Source organism: Aotus nancymaae, unplaced genomic scaffold, assembly GCF_030222135.1.
Source record: "Aotus nancymaae isolate 86718 unplaced genomic scaffold, 86718_ANA_hifiasm-v0.15.2.pri h1tg000010l, whole genome shotgun sequence".
NCBI classification, from domain to species: Eukaryota; Metazoa; Chordata; class Mammalia; order Primates; family Aotidae; genus Aotus; species Aotus nancymaae.
Genome location: NW_026988421.1, coordinates 35,786,365 through 35,796,976, shown reverse-complemented (window position 1 = coordinate 35,796,976; position 10,612 = coordinate 35,786,365). Strand labels below are relative to the sequence as shown.

Below are 10,612 nucleotides of genomic sequence, written 5' to 3'. Positions count from 1 at the left end.
ATTCATTTTGGTTCCAGTTGCTTCTGAGGAGTTATTCATAAATTCTTTGACAAAGCCTGTATCCAGAATGATATTTCATAGATTTTTTTTGTATAGAATTCTTATAGTTTGAGGTCTTAAATTTACATCATTATTCCATCTCAAGTTAATTCTTGCATATGGTGCAAGGAAGTGTTCCAGTTTCATTCTGCATATAGCTAGCCAGTTATCCTAGTTCAATTTACTGAATAGATACTCATCTACTCATTGATTATTTTTGTCAACTTTGTTGAAGATCAGATAGCTATGGGGTGTGGCTTTATTTCTGGCTTCTCTACTTCTGTTCAATTTGTTTTGTACCAGTTACATGTTGTCTTAGTTACTGTAATCTTACAGTATAGTTTGAAGTCACCTTATGTGAAGCTTTCAACTGTTCTTTTTGCTTAGGATTGTTTTTGCTATATGGGCTCTTCTTTGGTTCCATGTGAATTTTAGAATAGTTTTTTTTCTAATTCTGTGAGAAATGACACTGGTAGTTTGATAGGAATAACATTGAATCTGTAGTTTGCTTTGGCAGTCTAGTCATTTTAGTGATATTGATTGTTTCAATCCATATGCATGAGCTGTTTTTCCATTTTTTTGTGTCATCTATAATTTTGTTCAGCAGTGCTTTGTAGTTCTCCTTTGTAGAGACCTTTTGTCCCCCTTTTTAGCTGTATTCCTAGGTTTTCTTTTTGTGGTTATTATAAATGGGATTGGGTTCTTGATTTACCTTTCAGCATGAAAATTTTTAGAATATAAAAATGCCACTGATTTTTACACATTTATTTTGTGTACTGAAATTTCACTGAAGTTGTGTTACAGTTCCAGGAGCTTTTTGGAAGGTTCTTTAGGGTTTTCTAGGTCTGAGATGGCTCTTCTACTTCTACCAGTAGAAGATGGGCTTTGTATTTCTGAAGACAGTAGAAGGATGGGTCTTATTTTTAATCCTATGTGCTACTCTTTGCCTTTTACCTGAGGTTTTGATTCTATTATGAAATTGTTAGCTGGTTGCTTTGTAATTTCTATTGTGTGACTGCTTTATGGAATCTGTGGGCTATATACTTAAGTGTGTTTTGTGGTAGCAGGTCTTTCATTTTCCATATTTATAACTCTTTTAATGATCTCTTATAAGGCTGGTCTAATGGTAACAGAATTTCCTGGTATTTACTTGTTTGGACAAGATTTTATTTCTTCTTTGCTTATGAAGCTTAGTTTGACAGGTTAGAAAATTCTTTCTTATAATTTCCTTTTTAAATGAATATTGAAAATAGGCTGATCATCCCCTGTTAGCTTGACAAGATTCTCTTTGTATGTGACCTGACCTTTTTCTCTAGCTGCCTTTAAGATTTTTTTTTTTTTTTGTATACTTTAAGTTCTGGAGTACATGTGCAGATCTTGCAGGATTGTTACATATGTATACTCATGCCATAGTGGTTTGCTGCCTCCATTCCCCCATCACCTACATTAGGCATTAGGTATTTCTCCTAATGTTATTCCTCCCCTACTTCCCCACTCGCCACTGTCCCTCCCCTAGCCACCCACCCCACAACAGACCCCAGTGTGTGATGTTCCCCTCCCTGTGCCCATGTGTTCTCGTTGTTTAACACCTGCCTATGAGTGAGAACATGTGGTGTTTTGTTTTCTGTTCTTGTGTCAGTTTGCTGAGAATGATGGTTTCCAGGTTCATCCATGGCCCAGTCTATCATTGATGGACATTCGGGTTGGTTCCAGGTCTTTGCTATGGTAAGCAGTGCTGCAGTGAACATACATGTGCATGTGTCTTTATAACAGCAGGATTTACAATCCTTTGGGTATATACCCAGTGATAGGATTGCTGGGTCAAATGAAATTTCTATTTCTAGATCCTTGAGGAATCGCCACACTGTCTTCCACAATGGTTGAACTAATTTACACTCCCACCGACAGTGTAAAAGTGTTCGTATTTCTCCACATCCTCTCCAGGATCTGTTGTCTCCAGATTTTTAAATGATTGCCTCTCTAACTGGAGTGAGATGGTATCTCAATGTGATAACATTTTTGATTTGCATTTCTCTGTTGGCCAGTGATGATGAGCATTTTTTTCATATGTTTGTTGGCCTCATATATGTCTTCTTTTGAAAAATGTCTGTTCATATCCTTCACCAACTTTTGAATGGGTTTTTTTATTTTTGTTCTTGTAAATCTGTTTTAGTTCTTTGTAGATTCTGGATATCAGCCCTTTGTCAGATGGGTAGATTACAAAAATTTCTTCCCATTCTGTTGGTTTCCAGTTCACTCTGATGATTGTTTCTTTTGTTATGATTAAGCTGTTAAGTTTTATTAGATCCAGTTTTTCTATTTTGGCTTTTGTTGTCATTGCTTTTGGTGTTTTAGTCATGAAGTCCTTGCTGATGCCTACGTCCTGAATGGTTTTGCCTAGTTTTCTTTTAGGATTTTTATGGCGTTAGGTTTTATGTTTACACTTTTTTTTTTGTATTCAAAGTTTGCATAGTTTATTCTGATTTTAGAACTAAATCCAGGATTTTTTGTGAAAAACACTTATTGAAAGAATTAGTTTTAAAAATTGATCAGAAAGTGGTGATAACTATTACTTACATATAAACACACACAGTCATTTCAGAAAAATGGTAAAATAAAGATATAAAGATTCAGGACTTCTCAATGTGTGTGTGTGTGTGTGTATGTGTGTTTTCTTCTAGAACCATTGCTGCATCTCTCTCTTTCTCTTTTTTTCTTTTTAAATTATACTTTAGGTTTTGGGGTACATGTACAGATCATGCAGGATTGTTACATAGGTACATACATGGCAATGTGGTTTGCTGCCTCCGTCCTATGTTTAAATCTTTAATCCATCTGGAGTTAATCTTAATGTAGAATGTAAGGGGGGGTCCAGTTTCAGCTCTCTGCAGATGGATAGCCAGTTTTTCCCACACCATTTATTAAACAGGGAATCCTTTCCCCATTGCTTGTTTTTGTGAGGTTTGTCAAAGATTAGATGGTTGTAGATGTGTGGCATTGCCTCCAAGGCCTCTGTTCTGTTCCATTGGTCTATATCTCTGTTTTGGTGCCAGTACCATGCTGTTTTGATTACTGTAGACTTGTAGTATAGTTTGAAGTCAGGTACCGCGATGCATCCAGCTTTGTTCTTTTTGCTTAGGATTGGCTTGGTTATGCGGGCTCTCTTTTGGTTCCATATGAAGTTTAAGGGGTTTTTTTCCAATTCTTTGAAGAAAGTCATTGGTAGCTTGATGGGGATAGTGTTGAATCTATCAATTACTTTGGGCAGTATGGCCATTTTCATAATACTTATTCTTTCTAACCATGAGCATGGAATGTTTTTCCATATGTTTGCGTTCTCTCCTATTTCCTTGAGCAGTGGTTTGCAGTTCTCCTTGAAGAGGTTCTTACATCCTTTGTTAGTTGTGTATTTTATTCTCTTTGTAGCAATTGTGAATGGGAGTTAGCTCTTGATTTGGCTCTCTGTTTGTCAGTTATTGGTGTATAGGAATGCTTGTGATTTCTGCAGATTGATTGTAGATCCTAAGACTTTGCTGAAGTTGCCTATCAGTTTCAGGGGATTTTGGGCTGAGACAGGGGGGTCTTCTAAATATACAATCATGTCGTCTGCAAATAGAGATAATTTGTGTTCCTCCTTTCCTAACTGAATACTCTTTATTTCTTTTTCTTGCCTGATTGCTCTGGCTAGAACTTCTAATACTATATTGAATAGGAGTGGTGAGAGAGTGCATCCTTGTCTAGTGCCAGATTTCAAAGGGAATGCTTTCAGTTTTTGCCCATTCTGTATGATATTGGCTGTGGGTTTGTCATAAATAGCTTTTATTATTTTGTGATATGTTCCATCAATACCTAGGTTATTGAGGGTTTTTAGCATAAAGGCCTGTTGAATTTTGTCTAAGGCCTTCTCTGCATCTCTTGAGTAAATTTTTTTTTTATTGTTGATGTATGGAGACACAACTAATTTATGCATTGATCTTGTACCCTGATTAGGCTGAAATCATTTATTAGCTCTACTTGTTTTCTTTGTGTATTGTATGAGATTTTTTACATGTGGAATTATGTTATCTTCAAATACACATGATTTGAATTTTTTCTTTCCTATTTGGATGGATTTTATTTTATTTTCTTGCCTAATTGTTCTGGCTAGAATTTCCAATACTATGTCTAATAGTAGGAAAAGTGGACATCCTTCTTTTTATTCTTTCCTTTCTGATTTTAAGTTGTAAGCTTTTAACCTTTCACAATTTAGTATGCTCTGGCTTTTAAGTCTTCATAAATATGCTTCATTATGGTAAGGGAGTTTTATTTCACTTATAGCTTTCTGAATGTTTTTGTTATAATGGGTGTTGAAAGTTGTCAACTTTTTTATGCATCTAATGAGATGAACATGTTTTTCCCTTTTATTCCAATATGATATAGTATACACTGATTGACTTTCTTGTTGAACCACCCTTGCATTTCTGGGATAAATCTCACTTATTAGTTGTGTATAATTTTTAAAATTTTGTTAAATAAATTGTGGCAAAAAACACATAACAAAAGTTTCTGTATTAATCATTTTAAGCCTAGAGTACATTGGCATTAATTACACTTGTATTGTTGTGCAAATATCACTGTCATACATCTATAATTCTTTTAGTTTCACAAAATGGAAACTTGATATCCATTTAATAATAACTCTTGGCCAGGCATTGTAGGTCATGCCTGTAATCTCAGCACTTTGTGAGGGTGAGGCAGGCAGATGGCATGAGTTCAGAAGTTTGTGAACAGCCTGGGTAACATGACAAAACCCTGTCTTACCAATAAAGCAATCAACAAACAAAACCAAAATAGTATAATTTTCTCAACTATGCAAACTAATTCATACCAATAATTTCATGAAGCATCTCCATAGTAACACAGGAACAGGAGATGAACCTTGTAAAGGTTGCCCACCACGTTCTTTGATGTCTTTGTCAGTCTTATCTGCCAGAGACTGTGTAGACTAGCTGCAGTTAAAATTCCCATTCCCTTGTCACTTGCTCTGAAATTTATCAAAAGGAATGGGTTGCCCAAAAAGAAGTGTCCAGAGGTGTGGATGATGCAAGAAAAAATGTTGTGGAACCTACCCCCACCTCAAATGATAACTCCACATTTCTCCCTCCCACCATCCCATGGCAACCAACATTCTACTTTGTGTCTCCATGAAATTGAATGTGCTGGTTACCTCATTAAAGTGGAATCATAACATATTTTCTCTTTTGTGACTGGCATATTTCACTTAGTCTAATGTTATGTTCTCTGAGTTCATTCATGTTTTTGCATGTGTCAGATTTTTCTTCCTTTCTAAGGGTGAGTAATATTCTGTTGTATGTATAAACCAAATTTGCTTACCCATTTATCGGTTGATGGGCCCTTGGATTATTTTCACCTTTTGGCTTTGTGAGTAATGCTATTATGAATATGGGTAAACAAATATCTTTTTGATGTGCTGCTTTCAATTCTTTTGAATGTATACCCAGAAGTGGCATTTCTGGGATATGTGGTAATTCTATTTTTAGTTCTTGAACTGCCTTAATGTTTTTCTTAACAGCTGCACCATTTTACATGGCATTCCCGTCAGTAGGACATAAGGATTTTACTTTCTCCATATTCTCACCAACACTTGTTATTTTCTTGTTTTTTTCTTAGCCTTTATTTGATTTGATCAATTATTATAATTTATTTATAATTTATAAATATTACAAATGTATAATAGTAAAATATAGTATATATTTTAAATACATTATCATAAATGTATATTATAGATCATATATAAATTTATATTATTGATATATTATAAATTTATAATTTATTATTTTAGTGGACACAATAATTGTACATATTTATGGGGTGTACTTAATATTTCAGTACATGTATACATTGTGTAATGCTCAAGCAGGATGATGAATGTATCTATAACCTCAAATATTTTTCATTTCCTTGTGCTGGAAACATTAAAAATCTGCTCTTCTAGCTATTTGAAAATATACAATAATATGTTGTTAATTATAGTCACCCTAAACTGCTATAGAACACTATAACTTACTCCTTTTATATAGCTGAACTTTTGTATGTGTTAACCAACTTCTGGCTATCCCCCCTACTTCTCTACCTACTATTCTGCTCTCTATTTCTATGAGATTAACTTTCTTAGCTTCCACAGATGAATAAGAACATGTGTTATTTATCTTTCTGTGCCAGGCTTATTTCACTTAACATAATGTCCTTTAATCTCAACCATGTGGCTGTGAATGGCAGAATTTTCTGCTTTTTTTTTTTTTTATTGGTAATTACTATTCCATTGTGTATGTTTTTATACCCGTTTATCTGTTGATGGGCACTTAGGTTGATTCCATATCTTGGCTATGATGAATAGTGCTTTAAGTATGGAAGTATAGCTAGCTCTTTGATATAACAATATCTTTTCATTTGGTTATATACCCAAGAATGGGATTGCTGGATTATATGGTAGTTCTATTTTTAGTTTGAGAATTCTTCATACTGTTTTCCATCATGTCAGTACTAATTTACATTACCAATAACAGTTTATGAGTTCTCTTTCTCTGAATCTTCACTAGCATTTGCTGTCTTTTGTGTTTTTAACGATAGCAATTCTAACTGGAGTAAGCTGATATCTCATTGTGGTTTTGATTTGAATTTTCATGCTGACATAATCTTGAGCATTTTTCATATACCTATTGGCCACTTGTATGTCTCTTTTGAGAGATATCTGTTTAGTTTATTTACCTATATTTTAATTATAGTATTTTTTTTTCTGTTGAGTTGTTTGAGTTACTAGTATATTTTGGATATTAACCCTGGTCAGATTTTTAAAATTGCAGATATTTTCCCTCCTTCTTCAGTTTGTCTTTACACTTTATTAAATGCTTTCTTTGCTATGCAGAAGCTTTTCAGTTTGATATAATCTGATTTGTCTATTTTTCCTTTGGTTGTCTGTGCTTTTGAAGTTTTATCCATTGCCCAGACCAATACTCTGAATCATTTCTCCTGTTTTTCTTCTAGTAGTTTTATGTATTAATTATTTAATTTGAGTTTATTTTTGTAAATAATGAGAGATACTTGGCCTTTTTAAAATTTTTCTGCATATAAATATCCTGTTTTCCTGGTGCTATTTAATGAAGGGACTGTTCTTTCACCAGTGAATGTTCTTGGTACCTTGTCAATAATAAGAAGTTTGCTGTAAAGGCATGGAATCATTTCTGTGTTCTCTATTCTCTTTCATAGGCCCATGTGTCTGATTTTAGGCTAATATAATGTTATTTTAGATACTACAGCTTTATAGTTTTTTTTGTGTGTTTTAAAATTTCTTATTTTAAATGTTTCTGGGTACACAGAAGGTGTATATATTTGATGGGTACATGAAATCTTTTGATATAGAAGTGCAATGTGTAATAATCACATCATAGAAAGATGGTTTACCCATCCCCTCTAGCATTCATCCTTTATGTTACAAACAATCCAATTATACTCTTTTAGTTATTTGAAAATGTATAATTGAATGATTATTGACTATAGTCACTCTATTGTGCTATTAAATACTAGGCCCTATTCATTAATTCTAACTATTTTTTTACCCATTAGCAATTTCCACTCCCCTTCACTCACTCACTACCCTTCCCAGCCTCTGGTAACCATCCTTCTACTCTGTGTCTCCATGGGCTCAATTGTTTTAATTTTTAGATCCCACAAATAAGTGAGAACATGTGATGTTTGTCTTTCTGTTCTTGGCTTATTTCACTTAACATAATGATCTCCAATTCTATCTGTGTTGTTGCAAATGACTGAATCTCATTTTTTTTAAATAAATGAATGGTACTCCACTGTGTATATGTACCGCATTTTTTTATCCATTCATCTGTTGATGAACACTTAGGTTGTTCCCATATCTTAGCTATTATAAACAATGCTGGAAAAAACATGGGAGTGCAGATATCACTTCGATATACTGATTTCCTTTCATTCGGGTATATACCTAGCAATGGGATTGCTGGATCACTTGGTGGCTCTATTTTTAGTTTTTTGAGGAACCTCCAAATGTTGCTCCATAGTAATTTTATGAATTTAAATTTCCACAAACAGTGTATGAGGGTTCCCTTTCCTTCCTATCCTTACCAGCATTTGTTATTGCTCGTCTCTTGAATATAAGCTACTTTAACTGGGGTGAGATGGTATCTGATTGTAGTTTTGATTTGCATTTCTCAGATGATCAATAATGTTGAACACCTTTTCATATGTCTGTTTGCCATTTGTATGTCTTATTTTGAGAAATGTCTATTCAAATCTTTTGCTCACTTAAAATTAAATTATTAGATTTGTTCCTAGAGAGTTGTTTGAGCTCCTTATATATTCTGGTGGTTAATTCCCTGTTAGAGGGGTAGTTTGCAATTATTTTCTCCCTATCTGTGGGTTATCTCTTCACTTTGTTGATTGTATTCTTTGCTGTGTTGAAACTTTTTAACTTGATAAAATTCCATTTGTCCATTTTTGATTTGGTTGCATGTTCTTGTGGGGTATTACTCAGGAATTCTTTGCCCAGTCTAATATGCTGGAGAGTTTTCTCAACGTTTTCTTGCAGCAGTTCTGTAGTTTGAGGTCTTACATTGAAGTCTTTAGTCAATTTTGATTTTGTTTTTGCCTATGGCAAGATATGGGGGTAGTTTTTATTCCTGCATATGGATATCCAGTTTCCCCAGCACTATTTCTTAGAGAGACTGTCTTTTTCCCAGTGTATGTTCTTGCCACCTTTGTAAAAGATGGATTTACTGTATAACATGGTTTCAACTTGTGTCTCTAGCTGGAAAATGGAGGTGGATTTCTTCCTTGCTGTTCTAATGATAATGAGTGAGTTCTCATGAGATCTAATGTTTTAAAAATGTTTTGTACTTCCCCTTTTGCTCGCTCTTTCTCCTTTCACCACGTGAAAAAGTTTCTTGCTTTCCTTTCACCTTTTGCCATATTTTCAGTTTCCTGAGGCTTTCCAGTCATTCTTCCTATTAGCTTATGGAACTGTAAGTCAATTAAACCTCTTTTTTCATAAATTACCTAGACTTATGTAGTTCTTCATAGCAATGTGAAAACAGATTAATACACTGTTGGTGTATTAGGAGTTTCTCTAGATAAGACTGTTATATTTAATCAGGAGAAATTTAACTTACCTTTTTAAATTTGAATGCCTCTTTTCTCTCACCTAATTGTACTGCTTAGGACTTATGGCACTATTTTGCTTTGTTTTGTTTTATTTAACTTTGGGGTTACTTATTTATTCTCTTTTGATAATTTCCAGTTACACTTTGACCAATAAATCAGAGATGATTTTCTCTTTATCCCATATCCATTTACTTTATGAAAAACAAGCAATGGGGAATGGATTATCTATTTCATAAATGGTGCTGGGAGAACTGACTAGCCATATACAGAAAATTGTACACCTTATACAAAAACTAACTCAAGATGGGTAAAAGACTTAAATGTAAAACCTAAAACTATAAAAATACAGGAAGACAACCTAGGCAATACCATTCTGAACATAGGTCAACAATCATATGTTGCAAAAATTTTGTTTTGAATATAGGACTGTAGGACTCAAGCGGTATTGCAACACATATTTTGTTTTCATCGGTTTTAGTTTTCTCAGTGCTAATTTCCACATTACAGTTAGAGAATACCACCTTTTCACCCTGATCTTGAACATTCCAACAGTATATCCCAGCCTAATTTTAGTCTCATATTCTTTCCACTACTTTCCTTTCTTTTGTTTCCTTAACTTTTATTTTAAGTTCAGGGGTACATGTGCAGGTTTGTTATACAACTAAACTTGTGTAATGGGGGTTCGTTGTAGAGATTGTTTCATCATCTGAGTATTAAGCCTAGAACTCACTAGTTATTTTTCTCAATCCTCTCCCTTCTCCCATCCTCCACCCTCCTATAGGCCCCAGCATGTGTTGTTCCCCTCTAGGTGTTCATGTATTCTCATCTTTTGGCTCACACTTATAAGTGAGAACATGCAGTATTTGGTTTTCTGTTCCCTGCATTAATTTGCTAAGGATAATGGCCTCCAGCTTCCTCCATGTTCCTGCAGAAGACATGATCCCATTGTTGTTTATGGCTTCATAGTATTCCATGATGTATATGTACCAGATTTTCTTTATTTACTCTAACACCGATGGGCATGTAGGTGGATTTGATATCTTTGCTACTGTGAATAGTGCTGTGATGAACATACGTGTGCATGTGTCTTTATAATAGAATGATTTCTATTCCTTTGGGTATATACCCAGTAATGGGATTGCTGGATCAAATGATATTTCTGCCTTTAAGTCTTTGAGAAGTTGCTACTCTGTTTTCCACAATAGTTGAACAAATTTACACACCCACCATCTGTGTATAAGCATTTCTTTTTCTCCATAACCTTGCTAGCATCTGTTATTTTATGGCTTTTTAGTAATAACCATTCTGAATGGTGTAAGATGGTATCTCATTGTGGTTTTAATTTGCATTTTTTTTAATAATCAGTGATGTTGGGATTTTTTTC

General features: G+C 34.2%; 1 protein-coding gene across 1 annotated transcript in view; it reads left to right on the top strand.

Annotated features, from left to right (window-relative positions):
- LOC135273997 (cytochrome P450 2C19-like) overlaps positions 1-10,612 on the top strand; it is a 72,786-nt gene that overhangs the window by 36,426 nt on the left and 25,748 nt on the right. The gene's annotated exons all lie outside the window — the stretch shown is intronic.